We start from the raw sequence: 18579 nt of genomic DNA on the forward strand, positions 1-18579 counted from the left end.
ACTTCACACTCTGCCGCTTCCGGCACACAAAGAAATCGCTTCCCATTTCGGAGCTAAAGATCATCACTGTGGCTACACATGAGTGCACACCATTAGCACCGATCGCGGCCGCCGCGCCGCACTGCCGCAGCACCCGGAACCGCTATCTAGACCGTCCGAGGACTTGATTGAGGAACTCCGGTGGTCCATAAAATTGGCGTCCTGAGGTGCGTTTAAAACGGAGGGAAACGTAGACAGCCAAGTACTTCGCAGGACCACCCACCCCGGCAGGATGAACGATGCAGGTTGTTGTGTAGCGGCCACACAGAGACACTGGAAGGAAGCGGAGAGCGAGGTCCTCGCCGTGGCTGCCGTGGATTCGGGTAGCAGTGCAGCGGCAGGGAAACGGGCCGTTAAAGAAGCCGCTGTGATCAGAGCCGCGGTGAAGTCTGTCCAAGGACGCTCGCCTGCGAAACCGGCCCCAGTGCAGCTGAAGCTGCGCGGGAAACGAAGGGGTCCCACGAGAGCAGACGTCCTGGCTGGTGCGAGCAGGGAAGGCAGCGATGATGGCAGCCGCCACCGCCCGCCCTCTGACAGGAAGACGATGGACCCGTGGGGAGAAACCCGCCCTCCGTGGTGTGCGGCGCATGACGATTCGAACGAGACTACCTTGCGTGGCACCACTCTTGCAAACATGCTTCGAAACGACGAACTCCCATCGGATAACACGCAGCCTTTCTCACCTCTAAGCAAATCGTGCTGTTAATGCCTTTCGAGTAGCATCATTGCCGCCAGTTCGCAAGCAATACGTGAAAACCGCTGCTTTTGAACCTACCAAATCTACTTCCTTCAAGTCATATGCTGCGTTTCACAGAAGTACGCGATTCCACCGCTTTCATATGATCGCTGCAGTTTAAACACGTCGCATTTCACGTCGTCACAGCCAAGAGCACTGTCGAAAACTGCCGAACAAACATCCATGCCCGCTGGCGCGACAGGCATACGGCCGTACTGGCCTCTCCGAGATGAAATAGAGCAGGGCGCTGCCGCAAACCGGTTTTACGCATGCGATGCTTTTAGCCCCCGTTCTCGGCGCTTCACGGGTGTCCTTGACGTCAAAGCGAAGAACACGTAGGTGAATCTAAACGAACTTTGGCGAGGCTTTCAGGCCGCCTGGTGCTTACGAGGTGTGCTGCCGCCGGAGAAACACGTGCGTCAACAACGGCGTCTTCGTGGTCCCGTGGCGGGAGAAGCTGTCGAGTGGCATGAAGGAGTTCAGGCCTGCAGCCCGAGAGGCGCAAGAGTAGTCCAGGTGGAATTTAATAAGCTTGACGACAGCCCCGAGTGGTTTGCCATCATTACGCAAGGCATGCTAACCCAAGCACACTATTCCTGTGGCGGGCCTCTCAACACGACCTGCAACGAGCTCCAATTTGTTCCTCTCTAATGTGGTTGTCGGCAGAAGCGGTGATGGTGGTGTCCAACGGTGGCGAATGTCCCGGCATGCTGCGTAGCATGTGCTGATACCACCCCCTCTTCTTCGGCACGTGGCGAGCGCTGGTCACGCAGGTCGCCGTACGTAAACATTTGGCTGTCGACTACGCTTCTGGGTAATCCGATTTTTGGGCGCAGATGCTCGGGGATTTCAGCCACAGGCGACCGCAGACTGAACACCTAGTGTCAGACGGAGGCGGGTATGGGCACAGGCTTCAGCAGCGCACAGAGCGATTCGCCTCCGCTGAGATTATGGGTGATCTTCTCCTCGCGGAATCTTCACTGGACGCACTTGCGGAGATTTGCAGACGTTTGCAGCGCTTATCCTGAAACCCCTTCCTAAGAATGTCCACCCTGAATACCATCAATCCCGCCGAGTCGCGCGAGCCAAAGCTCTCCATACAGAATATGGCACTTTAGAGGATGTGCGCTGGGTGGACGCCGCGTGTGGTAAAGACCGTTCAGTAGCTGTGGCTTATCATCCAGCAGCCCCCCCATTTACCCATTTCATAGACCCACCTTGTACCCCGGAAGAAGCAGAGGAAGCAGCTATAGCAATAGCCATTGCCCAAACCAATGCGGCTTATATACTAAGCGATTCCAAAACAGCCATTCTTAACTTCGCCCACAGACGCGTCCATCCCCCTGCGTGGCAGATATTGAGAATGTGCACCCTAAATCCCGATAGGCGTATTGAGCTCGTGTGGGTGCCGGCTCACTCTGGCAATCCCGGAAATGAGGCCGCCGATAACATAGCCCGAGGACTTATTTGCCGGGCAAATGGCGACCCCAGCCGGGATTTCACGAGGGAGCGGGCACACACGTTCTCAGAACTAACTCAACAAGCACGCCTTGCCCGTCGACTATATCCCCCTCCCCACCCCCGCCTATCCCACTCCCAACAAATCCTCTGGAGGCGACTCCAGACCCGAACTCTTCCTACCCCTCAGCTTCTATCCCACTTCCGCCATGTTTCCCCCGAGTGCACTCTCTGCGGAGAACCGCACGCCACCCTAGACCACATCCTCTTCGGCTGCCCTGCCGATCCTCCCCCGCAGGGACAGCCCGCCATCGGTACATGGGAGGAATGGGAGGCCCTCCTTGCGTCACAGGACCCGGACGCGCAACTTCGCTGTGTGAACCGGGGTGCCAGTGCCATGGCCCTACGTGGCCTGGACACATGCGCGTAATGTGAGGGCTGTGCGGTGGCCCTGAGACCTTGTACGGTCCAAACTCACTTGCTCAATAAAGTTTTCCATCCATCCATGCAGTTTGCGTCAAGCTGCTTTTCCCTCCCTCTGACTTTCCGAGAAGGGTCGAACCACTTCGACCAGTAGCTCACGCGTGCCCCGTCGCCAAGGTAGCGGTGGAAAAGAGGACCGAGACCTTGAGCTGAAAATGCCCAGCGGGCGCCCGAGCTTTCGAGCGCTCCACAACGTTTTCTTTCTTTTTCTTCCACCAGGTCACAATTACATACAGTCACAGAAGACACACACACGCACGCAGACACACATATACACGTATCACAGAGGGGAAGGGTGATAGGTCAGGCGGACGGGAGCCCTTCGTCCCCGACGACCTCCTTAGCACGTTTGCAGTACGCCGCTTTAACCACTTGGTCTGAGCTGCATATCAGTGCCTCCCACTGCCCCATGTTTTCGATATTGCTATGTCTTTGGGAGATTTGATCAGGCCCACATTGATATGCAGAAAACCAAAGTAATTGATCAACAGTCTCGGAAGGAAAGAGCAGCTTACAATTAGTAGCGAGGTGCTGCAAGTGGAAAGGGAATATGCGTACTTAAAGCAGGTAGTGAGCGCACACCCTAATCACGACAGCGAAATTGCTTGAAGAATAAGAATGGAGTTGAACGTATTTGACAGGTTCTATCAGATCATGAATGGCAGATTACAAATATCCTTCAAGAGATAAGTATATAACAACTGTATATTACCGGTACTCACCTACGGGGCAGGAACGCGGAGGATAACGAAAAGGGTTAAACTTAAACTGAGGACCATGGTGCGAATTATGGGAAAGAAAATGATAAGCTGAACGTCAAGAGATGGAAAAGGGCAGAGTACGTCGAGAACAAACGCGGCTTAATGGCATCCCAGTCAAAATTAAGAGGAAGAAAGGGGCGTGGGCAGGGCATGTAATAAGGCAACACAACCGCTGGTCATTAAAGGTAAAGGAATGAATTCCAAGAGAAGGGAAGCATAGCAGGTGACGGGAAAAATTTAGTTGGGAGTGTGAGGTTGCGAAGTTTGCGGGGATAGGGTGGCAGCAGCTCGAAAACCACACGGTTAATTGGAGAGACGTGGGAGAGGCCTTTGCCCTGCAGTAGGCGTAGTCAGGCTGATGACGATGATGATGATGACATCATATTGCCACATTCCTGGACATTCTCGTGGCGCCGTCTCCTGGCCGAACTGTCTCAACCGCCATCCTGGCTAGCCTTAGCCATGGTGGCGGGCGGGGCTTCTTCGTCGTCTCTTCTTCGGGTTCCGCTCGGGAGTTCGCTGCTACCTGGCGCTGTTCAGTAAAACGTGACCTGGCTGTCCCGACTGTATAGCCGTGACATATTTGGTGGAGGTGCTGGGTAACGTCCCATGTACACTGACTCGAAGACACCTTTGAAGCCAGCCCTCAGTGCGTGGACACAACCCCCGTACACAAAGCGAGCCGCCGCCTGCGAGGCCTACAGCCAGAGTTCAGCGGCCTGACAAAACCGGCAAGAGATATGACATCAACCACAGCTAGCCAGACTACTCAACATTTTGGAGCTGACACTCCCTTCGTACTTCACGCGCCCAGGTCACCGCCGACGTTCCACGGTGACAGGTTCGAGGATGTTGAAGACTGGTTGGCCAGTTTCGACCGTGTGGCAGCCTTCAACCAGTGGGACGGTGAGCGCAAGCTGAGGAACGTTTACTTCGCGCTAGAGGACTCGGCAAAGATCTGGTTCGAGAACCACGAGTCCTCTTTTGCCACCTGGGAGGTTTTTCGTCGCGAGCTGCTGGCGACATTCGGCAGCAGTGAACGAAAAGAGAAGGCGGAAGTCGCTCTGCACTCGAGATCGCAGCAGCCTAATGAGAGCGTCACCATGTTCGTTGAGGACATGATGAGCCTCTTCAGTCGAGCCGACCCTGCTATGGCCGAGGCAAAGAAAGTGCGGCACCTGATGCGGGGCGTTAAGGAGCAGCTGTTTGCTGGACTTGTCCGTGACCCTCCAAGGACAGTGGCCGATTTTACGAAGGAGGCAGTGAGCATGGAACGCTCCTTGCAGGAACGCGGTGCACAGTACGGCCGGCAGGCTAGTATGGCAGCCGCTCAAACCTGCACGCCTACGACGCTGCCTCCTGAAGATCTTCGAGACCTTGTAAGGAGCATCGTTCGCGAAGAACTCGCGAAATTCCGCTTCGAAGCTCCACAGGCCAGCGTCGCCGCCCTGTCGGACGTGGTACGGGATGAAATCCGTCGAGTGGTGCAGCCAGCACCAGTTGTTCCGGAGCCGCAGCCGCAACCCTACATCATGACCTACAGCGAGGCACTTCGACGGCCTGCGGCAGTGGTACAAGCTTTTTCACCTGTGCCGGCTGTGCAGTACCCACGTCCAACTGTGCCCACCACCGTGCCGCAGGAATTCCGGCCCGCCATGCGTAAAGCGGACATGTGGCGAACGCCCAGGAACCGGCCACTCTGCTACCACTGCGGTGTGCCCGGCCACATCCTGCGCCATTGCCCCTACCGTCGGATGGGTTTAAGGGGTTTCGCTTCAGACGCTCCTCGACCACGCTACGGCGAGCGACCCCAGGAGATTGAACAATACCTGACGTCCAACGTGCAGGCTCAGACCGTGCCGCGACGCCAGTCTCGATCCCCATCGCCCAAGAGACTCTCTTCTCCCAGCCGCCCGTCGACCTCTGGCGAATTCAGAGGCAGGTCCCCACGGCGGTAAAACTGAAGACGGCGTCCTCGGGGGGTAGGGCTGCCGCAGCTAGAAAGAAACAAGAGCCTCCACTCGACGATCTGCAGCGACGACGAGACCAACGACCACCTGACCCGACGAGCCCACCGCCGACGAAGAGCCAGCAGTTGGCTTCTACGGAAATTCCACTAACCGCCGATAACTGTGAAGTAACCGCACTGGTAGATACCGGCGCTGATTTCTCTGTGATAAGCAGCCGGCTAGCCACGACCCTTAGAAAGGTTCTGACACCTTGGTCTGGGCCCCAGATCCGCACAGCCGGCGGCCATGTTGTGACGCCGACCGGCGTTTGCACCTTACGAATTCAGATCCGCGGCGTCACTTTCCCCGGCTGCTTTGCTGTGCTTCCTGAGTGTTCTAAAGACCTGATTCTCGGTCTGGATTTCCTGCAGGAATATGGGGCTGTCATCGACTTTAAGGAGCTGATCATCTCGTTTGCCGCACACCGTACTGTTGGCGACGAACCGCAGCAACGCAGGACTAAGTTGCGGGTCTGCGATGATAACGTGGTGATTCCGTCGAGAACCACCATGCTAGTAACTGTGGAGTGCGATGACAGCGCCGGCACTCATGGCATCGCTGAAGCCAACATGTCACTGCTCCTGGGTCGGCAAGTGTGTGTAGCTCGCGGGCTTATAGAACTGAACAATAAGCGAGCCGAACTACTGATAACAAATTTCGGTTGTGAACCCCAACGTTTAGCGGCCAACACAACGATTGCTTATTTTGAAGAACTCGGGGAATGCGCCGGAGAGTACGCGTTGACAGGGACTACGAAGTCCGTGAAATCAACGCATGCTCCGGTTAAACTCGACGTGAACCCGAATCTCCTGCCTAGTCAAAAACGCAACCTGCAGACTGTCATTGACTCTTTCCAGGACTGTTTTGCGTCAACCTCCAGAGTTAGGCAAACGCCGATAACAAAACATCGAATTATAGTTGATGAAAGCCAGAGCCCATTACGCCAGTCGCCGTACCGGATATCTTCAAAGGAACGGGATGCAATTCGAAGGCAAGTTCAAGAAATGCTCCGCGACGACGTGATCCAGCCATCGAAGAGCCCGTGGGCGTCGCCTGTGGTCCTAGTTGCAAAGAAAGATGGGACCCTCCGGTTTTGTGTTGATTACCGACGTCTGAACAAAGTCACTAAGAAAGACGTTTATCATTTGCCGCGCATTGATGACTCCCTAGACCGTCTGCGCCACGCCAGATACTTTTCATCACTCAATTTACGCAGCGGCTACTGGCAGATAGAGGTGGACGAACGTGACCGGGAGAAGACCGCATTTATTACCCCGGACGGTTTGTACGAATTCAGGGTGCTCCCCTTCGGCCTATGCTCAGCTCCGGCAACTTTCCAACGGATGATGGACACTGTGCTTTCTGATCTCGAATGGCAGTCGTGTCTTGTGTACCTGGATGATGTTGTCATCTTCTCCGACACTTTCGAAGAACACCTCAGCCGCTTACGCGCTGTTTTCGAAGCTATCCGTTCAGCTGGTCTCTCCCTTAAGCCCGAGAAATGTCACTTCGCTTTCCAGGAGCTGAAGTTTTTGGGCCACATTGTGAGCGCCAAGGGCGTTAGTCCAGACCGCGACAAGACTGCCGCCGTCGCTTCTTTTCCCATTCCTGCTGACAAGCGAAGTGCGCGCCGTTTTCTGGGTCTCTGCGCCTACTATCGGCGCTTTGTGAAGAACTTCTCCCGAATAGCTGAGCCCCTTACTCGCCTCACCAAAGATAACGAACCGTTCGTCTGGGGTCGGGAGCAACAACATGCCTTTGAAGAGCTACGCACGCGTCTTCAGAATACACCCATACTTGGGCACTTCGATGAGGCCGCTGACACAACTGCACACAGACGCGAGTAACGTTGGCCTTGGTGCGGTACTTGTACAGTGGCAGGATGGTGTCGAACGCGCAATCGCTTACGCAAGCCGCACGTTATCACGGTCTGAGGTGAACTATTCCACCACCGAAAAAGAATGTCTAGCTATTGTGTGGGCAGTAACGAAATTTCGACCCTATTTGTATGGCCGCCCTTTCCGAGTGGTGAGCGACCACCACTCGCTGTGTTGGTTGGCAAATCTCAAGGATCCCTCAGGGCGACTCGCACGCTGGAGCCTCCGACTGCAAGAATTTGATGTCACCATCGTGTATAAATCAGGGCAAAAGCACAGTGATGCAGACTGTTTGTCCCGTGCCCCACTTCCTGCCAGTCCCGTGGACCTCGATGACGATTCCCTTTTCCTTGGGGTCATTTCCGCGTCCACCCTGGCTCACCGCCAACGAGACGACATTGAATTACGGTCCCTGATTGACTATCTCGAAGGAAGCGCTCAGACTCCGCCCCGCATCTTTTCACGCGGCCTGTCATCATTCTGCTTACGGGAGGGTATCCTGTACAAAAAGAACTATAGGTCGACGGAGCCTGCCTATCTGCTCGTTATCCCTAATGCCTTTCGCGATGAAGTCTTGCAGGCGTCCCACGATGATCCTTCCTCTGGTCACCTTGGTTTCTCCCGAACGTTGGCCCGCATACGGCAAAAATATTACTGGCCCAAGCTCGCCGAGGTTGTGGAACGCTACGTCCGAACTTGCCGCGAGTGTCAACGTCGCAAGACGTCGTCGACTAAGCCGGCCGGACTTTTGCAGCCTATTGATCCACCACAAGTTCCTTTCTACCAAGTCGGCATGGATTTACTCGGCCCCTTTCCGGAGTCTTCGCTGGGTAACCGGTACATTGTGGTCGCCACCGACTACCTCAGTCGATACTGTGAGACGAAAGCTCTTCCCCGCGGAACAGCTGCGGAAATTGCCACCTTCTTCATGCACAACATCGTGCTTCGTCATGGCGCACCCACGGTGGTTATAACTGACAGAGGAACGGCCTTTACCTCGGCGCTGACACAGGAAGTTATGCGACTCAGCGGCACGAGTCACCGACGAACAACAGCTTATCACCCCCAAACTAATGGACTCACTGAGCGCCTAAATAAGACGATCGCCGACATGATTTCCATGTATGTCGACGACGACCACCGCAACTGGGATGCAGTACTCCCTTACGTTACGTTCGCATATAACACCGCGCTGCAAGAGACTACTCACTTCACACCATTTCGCTTAGTCCATGGTCGCGAGGCCGTGACAATGCTCGACGCCATGCTGCTTCCTGGTAGTGAAAACTCCACTGTCGTGGGGGCCGACCGCTTTGTTCACGAAGCCGAGGCCGCCCGCCAACTTGCTCGGCAGCATATCCGGCATCAACAAGAAAAAGACGCTCGCCGTTACAACCATCGCCACAGGGATGTCACTTACCAGCCCGGAGAACATGTTTGGGTGTGGAGCCCAGTCCGTCAACGAGGGCGCTCTGAAAAGCTTCTTCGGCGGTACTTTGGCCCCCATGAAGTGTTACGCCAACTCGGCGAGGTAAACTATGAAGTTCTCCCTCAAGGAACTGTTCGTTCCTCTAGGCGACCAACGTCCGAAGTTGTGCATGTCGCCCGAATGAAGCCTTACCACGCCCGCTAGCAGCTCACTCGTCTCTACCTTCTCTCTCTCCACTCGGCTCTTCACCGTGCGCACCCGTCGAGATGGTGATCGGCCAGAACCGCCACATGGAATTCGGCAACTTCAACATCCATTCCACACTTGCCGTGCTGTTCAACCACAACACGCTGCAGCTTGAATATTTCGTCGGACGGAGTACCCACGCTTCACTGTCGCGAACGCTGAACGACCGCGTGCTGCTCCCACTGGAAGTAGCCTATGTCCAGACGACTAAGAGCGCAAAGATCATGGCATTCTCCATCCTGACCGTCCATATGCTCCAGCTATCCGCATCTATGATGATTGTCTTAATGCCTCCCTCTCCTCGCGTACGAGATCACGACGGCCGAGAGAGTGGATTCCGCGCCCGTCGCCGATACCTACTATATACACCAGGACTACTGCGCCTCTGCAATGGCACTCTATGATCAGCGGATGTTCGTGCCCCAAAAGCCTGTGCCCGGGGAAGCGGCTGCCGGACCACACGCCCTCCAGCGCCGCGGGCGGCGCTTTCCAGAGGGGGGGAGTAATGCCACATTCCTGGACATTCTCGTGGCGCCGTCTCCTGGCCGAACTGTTTCAACCGCCATCCTGGCTAGCCTTAGCCATGGTGGCGGGCGGGGCTTCTTCGTCGTCTCTTCTTCGGGTTCCGCTCGGGAGTTCGCTGCTACCTGGCGCTGTTCAGTAAAACGTGACCTGGCTGTCCCGACTGTATAGCCGTGACAATATTAGCAAGGTTGGCTGGCTTCAGGACGAATTTTCGTATCCTGGCGTATCCATCTGCATAAATGCGCGAATATACCGTGGTGGAGTCCATGGCTTTGTCTGCAACCACAGCCAGGTATGTCCTTGTTCCATCGTTAGAGGTTTGTGGAGAATGGTTTGCAAGCGAGGCGGTCTGCTTGCAAGCGTAATTTCTTCATACGTGTTCAGTACATCATTGCTAGACTTAAAACCGCTTTCCCTTTCTCCTTTGAAAAGAACAGTGTGCTAGTGCTCAGACCATGCTGATTATGTGAGTGGAGATACGTCTCGGCTACTCGCCGCGGTGTGTCAGTGGTTAATGCGCTCGTGTACTGAGCCGGAGTACTCGAATTCGAACCCCGCCGCGGCGGCCGTGTTTTGATGGAAGCGGAACGGAAAAGGCGTCTGTGTGCTGTCTAACGTCAGTGCATTTATTTAGGCATCCTCATCTATCATTACATACCGTTTTATGCTCTGAGGCAATCAACATGGCATTAAAAAAAAAGACGTGGTACCCAAAATACAAAACCCGAGTGCAGAGCAATGGGAGACTCTGCTGTCCAGTGACCGCTGTGAACATCAACAATGCCTTGAACACTAGCTCATCGGCGGCAGTGGACAGCGGAGCCCTGGATTAACGGCAACCGACTAATGATTAGAGGTGGATGACGTCGACAGAGAAGACTCCTTGGGATGCAACCAAGGAGAGAACGTCTCTGACGATGCCCAAATACTGTAGAAAAAAGCACTAGAATACAATAAAGTTTTCCCTTCCTTCTTTAGCGGGAGTGCTACAGCGTTAAAAAAAACGTTTCAGATCACTGCGGCACCCGCATTGGAGAGAAGATGATGATGATGCCAGTCGGCGGTGGCACGTTGTGCAGGAAACTAACTGCTTCCTATGCTGCTTTGTGCCTCATAGGTTTCACGCAACTGCACCAGCGAACTGTGCAAGAAGAAGACACGTGCGGGAGAGCGTCGTATCGACAACGCCTACGAGAGCTGCCAGCCACAGAAGCAGTTGTGACGTCACCTGCTGCCCGGACTACATAAGGATCCCCTCATCGGATCTGCCATCCAGTCGGCGGTGGCACGTTGTGCAGGAACCTAACTGCTTCCTATGCTGCTTTGTGCCTCATAGGTTTCACGCAACTGCACCATCGAACTGTGCAAGAAGAAGACACGTGCGGGAGAGCGTCGTATCGACAACGCCTACGAGAGCTGCCAGCCACAGAAGCAGTTGTGACGTCACCTGCTGCCCGCGATAAAGTATGCGGCTGACAAAAAAAAATCACACATGGGGTGATGGTGGTGAAAACTTTTATTTTGGGAAAAAGAGTTTGTGAGCCACAGAGTGGCCCCGCTACATGGTCGGCGTCCCTAGTCCGGGACACCGCACGACGAGGTCCCGTCTCTCGCCCGTTTCACCAGAGCCCTTTGGGACTCAAGCGAGGAGCAGTTGAGGAGGGCAGTCTCCCATGCCTCTCTGGAAGGGGTAGGGGAAGGGGGGAGGTGGGGATTTTGAGTACATGCCCACACCATGTGGAAGATATCACAGGTCTCCCCACAGTGTGGGCATCGCCCATCCGTGTTAGGATCGTAATGTTTTATTATTGCAGGACATAGTAGAGTACCTGTCTGCAGGCGCCTTAAAGTTCGCTCCTCCGTCTTACTCAGCCCTTTTGCAGGAGCTTTTACAAGGAAATTTGAACACGAAATGTGAAACTACAGCAGAGGGGAGCGGTTTCTAATTAAGAGTGCCAGTTATGAGAAAAGGAAAAGGATGGCCTTCAGTCGAAGACTTTGAAAGCGCCGGTGTTCCAGTTCTTTCCACTCTCTCTCTCTTTCCCGTTTTTGTTATTTTTGCTTATTTCTCGCAAATTACACGAGCAAGGGAGGTCGAATGTCTGAAGGTTTTATCTCACAATTTTTTTTTTTTTCCATTCGAGTGTCATTCACGACTTCCAAAGAAAAAGAAAAATTAAATCAACGACAACACGGCGAGAGCAAAGAAGGCGGCGTACAGAAAGAGCGGCTGGCTTAATTGCGAACGCGTAATTAAATCTTTACGACGCTTCTCTGCAGAAGAGGTGACAGCGCGCCGCTCTACAGTCTCAAGACCAGACAGGCGGGTGGACTCTTACTTTTGCCACCAGTGTGCCTCGTGTTTCCCTGCCTCGAGAGGTGTCGCCCATCCACTACACATTTCCTGTTTCGTCCATTAATTCCCTGTGCACGCGATTTTCTCTTCCTTTCTTCCTTATTTTCCTCCTTTCTTTCCTTCCATCTCTCGCTGTGTCGTGTCTGTTGACACGAATCTGCCGTGTCGTGTCTCCTTCACGCGTACCGTCCCATGGCTGTTCTATTTGCGATATGGACAGACTAGCTCATATGCAGATCGCCCTGCACATTCTATCTTTAATTTTCTCTTTCTTCCTTTACTTCCTTCTTTCTTTTCTGTTTCGCTATTTTTCAAGCTCTTTCTTCCTTTCCTTCCTTTCATTTTCTTCTTAATTTTCTCTTTCTTCCACCTCTCTTCCTTTCTTCTTTCATTGCTTCTTTATTTCCCGTTTCTCTCATTTTTCTTCCTTTCTTCTCTCCTATCTTTCCTACTTTTCTCTCTTTTTCTCTTCCCTTCTCTCCTAATGTATTTCTCTTTCTCTCCTTCGATTCTTTTTTTCCTTCCTTCATTCTTTATTTCCTCCATGCTTTTTCTTAATTTCTTTTTCCTTTCCTTCTTTCTTCTTGTTTTCCCTATTAAATCTTTCTTCCTTTCATCTATTCGTTCCTTCTCTCTCTCTCTCTTACATATTCCTTATTTCCTTTTTTCTCTTCCCCTTTCTTCCCTGCAGCCCTTTGCTCTTGCTTTCTTCCTTTTTGCCCTTCTTTTTTCCATCCGGGACAAAACTGGGTGGGAGCTTAATCTCCTTATTTCCACATTCTTAATTGCGTCACATTTGTGCGAGTGTGCAAAGTTTGCTCGCGCCTTCTCGCTCGCGACAAATCTCCCCTCCGGATGCTCGTTTGGTTTGGTTGGTTTGATCTAGGGGGGTGTCCGAAAGCGACCCAGGCTATGAGGGACGCCGTAGTGAAAGGCTCCGCAAATTCCGGCCACCTGGGGTTCCTTGAACCCGCTCCTTGAAGACGACTGCGAAGGCGAAGCGCTCTGTGTGTGAAGCCAGTCATGCTACCCAAAATTTCGTCGATGCCGTACGGCAAACGCGTGCTGGACGTACACCCTCCGTGGAAGGTATACGCCACAATGACTTTGCTTGTGAGGACTGCTGTAAGCCTCGTTATGCATCCTAAGCGACCGTAATCTGTTGAAAGAGAAATGGCTTCGCGTCCTTAATCCTCCCAGCCTTTCTACTGCTATGTGTGCTGGGAGCCCCGCTAAACAGCAAAGCAAAGTCATTGGACTGCATACTATTGACATGGAGTGTACATGTTCTCTTATAACGATATAGCTGCGGTTGTCTTTCTCCAGTAAAAAGAGCGCCGTAATATGTCGCACCCAAAAACGTACCCGTTCGTCTGTGAGACAAAATATTTTCCTGGTGGACTGAAACTCATAAGGGAGATGAGGACGAACAATGGGGCAATAAATACGGCGTCTGCGGTGCGTTTAAAGGGATTCACGTGGGCCTTGCTATTGGGATAGTGTTTACTGGGAGACGTTATGGGCGCGTCGTCACGCAACGATCTTGTACAACTTGAAAAGGTATTATTCTTTAGCTGGTATTTCTGCAGCCTTCACTAAGTTCGCATATTTCATCTCTGTGTGGTCCCTCCACTTTTTCTGCCTCACTTCTTTGTTTATTGTGTCCTTTATTTACTGCACTAGCGCTTGTAATCGTCTGACCAGATTTCGTCTCCGCTGTCGGGTGCTGCCATAGAAGCCCCTGCTAGGCTTTGGTATACCCGGAACACACTTGTTTGTAATCGTTGAATAGAACACACTATCAATCAGGTGATAGAGAAATGCGCAGAATATAACCAACCCCTATATATAGCCTTCATTGATTACGAGAAAGCATTTGACTCAGTGGAAACCTCAGCTGTCATGCAGGCATTGCGGAATCAGGGTGTAGAAGAGTGCTATGTGAAAATATTGGAAGATATTTATAATGATTGCACAGCTACTATAGTTCTCCATAAAGTCAGTAATAAAACTCCAATACGGAAAGGTGTCAGGCAGGGAGACATGATCTCGCCAATGCTCTTCACTGCCTGCTTACATGAGGTATTCCGGGGTCTGGAATGGGAACAGTTGGGGATAAGAGTTAATGGAGAATACCTGAGTAATTTGCGATTCGCTGATGGCATTGCCTTGCTAAGCCACTCAGGACAAGAACTGCAAGGCATGATCAATCAGTTAGACAGGCAGAGCAGAACGGTGGGGCTAAGAATTAACATGCAGAAAACCAAAGTAATGTTCAACAGCTTAGCAAGGGAACAGCAGTTCGCCATTGGTAGCGAGGGGCTGGAAGTAGTAAGAGAATATGTCTACTTAGGGCAGGTAGTGACCGCAGATCCGGATCATGAGAGGGAAATAACTAGAAGAATAAGAATGGGGTGGAGCGCATATGGCAGGTTCTTTCAGATCATGAAAGGTAGCTTACCAATCTCCCTGAAGAGAAAAGTATACAACAGCTGTATCCTACCGGTACTCACCTATGGGGCAGAAACGTGGAGGCTAACAAAGAGCGTTCAGCTTAAGTTAAGAACAACGCAGCGAGCTATGGAAAGGAAAATGATAGGTGTAACGTTAAGAGATCGAAAGCGGGCGGAGTGGGTGAGGGAACAAACGCGGGTTAATGACATCTTAGTTGAAATCAAGAGGAAGAAATGGGCTTGGGCAGGGCATGTAATGCGAAGGCAAGATAACCGCTGGTCCTTAAGGGTAATGGAGTGGATTCCAAGAGAAAGCAAACGTAGCAGGGGACGGCAGAAAGTTAGGTGGGCGGATGAGATTAAGAAGTTTGCGGGGATACAGTGGCGGCAACTGACAAAGGACAGGGTTAATTGGAGAGACATGGGAGAGGCCTTTGCCCCGCAGTGGGTGTAGTCAGGCTGATGATGATGAATAGTTTTATCCTTATTACTATTCGGTTCGATATGTGTCCTTGTACTTTTCTCGCAGCGAGTGCGGCCGCATAGTGCATCATTTCTCTTTTTCTTCCCTCTTCTACCATTTCTTATCTCCCCTCATCTTCCTGAATTAAAACTCTTATCTGGGCGAGTTTGTTCACAGCTTGAAAGTGGTACGTACTCGCGCAAACGACGGGACGAAAATGAGGAAACACAAACGACATGTACAATGCGCAACTTCTAAATGGTTTATTTCACAGAGGGCTACACGGTTATATCCTAGATGTGAAACGCAGCGATAAAAACCGTCGCATGCGCATTTCACGTCAGCATACCGCCGCCACAGGTGCAGCCTGATTACATCGAAAGCTCCAACAACCCCCCAGCACTGCTATCAAGAAGGAAATAAGAATCATGACGTGGAAAGGTGACATTTCACCTTTCCACTTCATGATTCTTTCTTTTTGCGCTGTTTATTACTTTCCTTAAGGAGGCCAGGCTAATGGTTGTGCTTTAAAAAGAAAAAAAAAGGGGGGAGAAAAGACCGGTGAACTGAATTTGTGAAAATTACTGGGCGATCTTTTAAATGCGGAAAGTTTGAATACAATTAGCAATTTAATGATCCGGTAGCTACTATGTAATTGTGGAGGTATTCGCGAACTTCATGCAACGCAAAACCTCTGGAGCTCGCTCTGTAGGAGAGAAGAAGCGACACCGACAAACTGAGTCCCAACCTAGTAACAGGAATTTCTAGGTGCGTCCTTCTCTGATGCGAAAACCTCCGGCAAGAGGGCAGGAAATTCTCCAATGCTTCTACTTCTCCTCAAGCCGTCCACAGGTTTGTGGGACTGAACCCTCATTCACATAAGGGAAGATTTAAACGGTTGATCCTGCACCGCATGAAAGTCATCGCTATCTCACACTGCCGGGATTACACGCATGCACGTACGCACGCACCGCATCATTCTTCTTCTTTTGCTGCTTTCAAGTCAAGGTAAGATTTTGGTCTGGCGAACTAAGGACGTGCTAAGGCATTGTCTATTTTGCCTGTTCCATGTTTTGCGCGAGGACAATCCGACTGGGCAACGCGCGGCGGTTTTATAGGCGTGCGCCCGGTAGCTTTCCATGAGGCATAGTTTGTATACGTCATCCGCATTCTGTTCGCTTACGCCACCTAGGATGACGTCATGGAAAGTTACGCCGCTACTGCTGCTGCCTTGCGGTACAGACTATACTCACCTCTATCCATCAGGTAACACGGTACTCGTCTTGGTTATGAGATTCCGTTGTCGCTTCTCATGAGAAGTTTCTGGATTCGAATCGGATGCATGGTACTTTCTTCTAATTTTTTTTTCGGTTCATGTGACGCAGATGGACCACACACACATCGCTGAAATTGTTCATCGCGGTCAATTATGCTAGCGCATTACAAGAGTGTCCGCACCTAACCTACTATTGCGCGCGTGTACACCCTCTCAATACCACTGTTTCAGCGGTATCAGGAAGTTCCGCGCGCATCACACGGAAATGTTTTCGGTCAGAAATCAGTCCATAAAGAACAGCCTCCAGATTGAGATTTAAGAAAACAGTAGAGAGTGCTGAGTGGCAACATTCATAGCGAGATTTTTCACCAGCGAAACGACGAGTCCAGTACGAATGTAACGCACCATTCTTCATCCGTAACCGTAGAAGTCTTACTCTGCCTACAATAAAAGTTCATTTGTTTTCGTTTTTTTTTCAGACGAACGAACAATCAGGTAGGGACTGTTCTGTGGCATCACTGCAGAATTCCCACGAACTGTTTTTTTTATTTTCTGCGTTTCCCGTCCCGGCACCTGCGCGTATGATGCGGGTATGCCGACGCATCGCTCAGACAATGGCCCACTGTGAAATGAACTAGATGTGCTTTACTTCCTAGTTTGCGGCTCGTTACGGGAATTCCCCCTCCTCTTCTGCGCATGCGCACCTGACAATGTCAGCGTGATGCTTTCGCAATTTAGCAAACGCTGTCAAGGGCCATAAAGAAATGAGTGGCGCGCAGAGACATTCATAAAAGAGCGTTGCCGCTAACCCCACGTCCTCCCGACGCGAGAAGCAGCTGGCGTTGAACTTCGTCTCACGGTTTTCTCTCCTCTTTCACTGCCTGTGACAGCTTCGCCACTGCAGCTTTCCAAAATCTCTCCGCTCGTTTCGAGAACGCGTCAGTTTCGCACAGTGACACACACGTCTGGCTGACAGGCCCTGTTCGTTTTAACCGCGCGGCCGTCGTGTAGGGAGCTGCCGGAATCGGCGCCGGTTTGATGGATGGGTGCCGACCGCCCCCTTTCTTGGGCTGCGCAAAGAAAAACAATCGCGCGGCCGGGCTGAACACTTTGGAGGAGGTGTGTTCCCGCGTTGCCGAAACATTCCCTGGCTTCTTTCATTGTTTCTTCTCTTTGGGCCTTTGGCGTATCGTTCGTTCGTGGGAGCTGTTGGTAAATATATATGGTACGAATCGGTAGTGGGCTATGAATGAACAAATTATTCAAGAGAGTAATAAGCCGGGCTACTTGGTACATTATTTTCATAAAAACAGTGCAACAGACGGGACCAAGAAGAGAAGACACAAACACAGGCGCTGACTGTCAACTGAAAGAAGTTTATTGCAGCAACGGCAATATGTAGAAACCCATATCTCGCCAAATTATAAAAAAAACATGCGAACATAAAACTAGGTGACAAGTTTCCTCGCAATCAGCCATTGAGAAATCTGATTTCTTTTCTTTTCAAGTTAAAAGAAGGAGTGCTGACGCACTTCAACAACGTTGCTGCAATAAGCTTCTTTCAGTTGACAGTCAGCGCCTATGTTTGTGTCTCCTCTTCTTGGTCCCGTCTGTTCCGCTGTTCTTATGCGAAAAAAATTATTGTTTCGGCAGCCAGTTCGGTCTCGAGCCCAATACTGTTTTTATTCGCTGCAGTGTCACAGTGTTGGGCAGGTGAGCCTGAGGTTGCGGGGTCGAATTCTGGCTGCTGGAACCGCATTTCGACGGGAGTCCATTTGCTTTCACTGAGTGGATTGAACGCTGCCGCTGGACGTTGGAGAATCCAGGGGCGTCGGAATAAAACTGCAGTCCTCCACTACGGCATCCTCACTTTCCCACCTGCAACTTCCCGATGCCATATTTCACGTACAAACTAGTGTTTCTCCGCTTCGATTCGGTTAGTAATAGCAGCAGTAGTGATTTATTATTACAAAAGTGCAAGACAAAGGCAAAGATTTTGCCGGTCGCAGGAATTGCTGTTACCTGCAGCACCCAAACAACGGCCAGCGGAAAGAAAAGGTACATGGAGAGGTTTGAATTCAGAAGTACAGAGGAAAGCGATTGCGAAAAAGGACAGAGGAGAGCTTTATATACGATGCACAAAAATGCACAAAGGGACCAAATTTGCGCCGCTCGCTGGCGAGCGTTCAGGCACTGCCCGACGTATAAACGCGTGTGAGCAACCACTACAACTATTTTCAAAACCATTCAAACACTGCATTACAATGCCGCGCGAACGTTGAGTCCCGTCGCTAATGTATCGCGCGCGGCACACTGCACAAGGGTCAGGGGTGAGGCTCCCGGCCACATACTGTCTGAAGTAGCTCACAGGAAGCGTTCAGGTCACGTGCTCACTACCTTGCGATGAGCACAAGGGAACTCAAGCCCACCAGGTAGCTTTATGCAAACAGGCTCACAGTTGTGTCATG

The sequence above is a fragment of the Amblyomma mixtum genome, chromosome 1, assembly GCF_055824585.1.
Source record: "Amblyomma mixtum isolate Tamu chromosome 1, ASM5582458v1, whole genome shotgun sequence".
NCBI lineage: Eukaryota > Metazoa > Arthropoda > Arachnida > Ixodida > Ixodidae > Amblyomma > Amblyomma mixtum.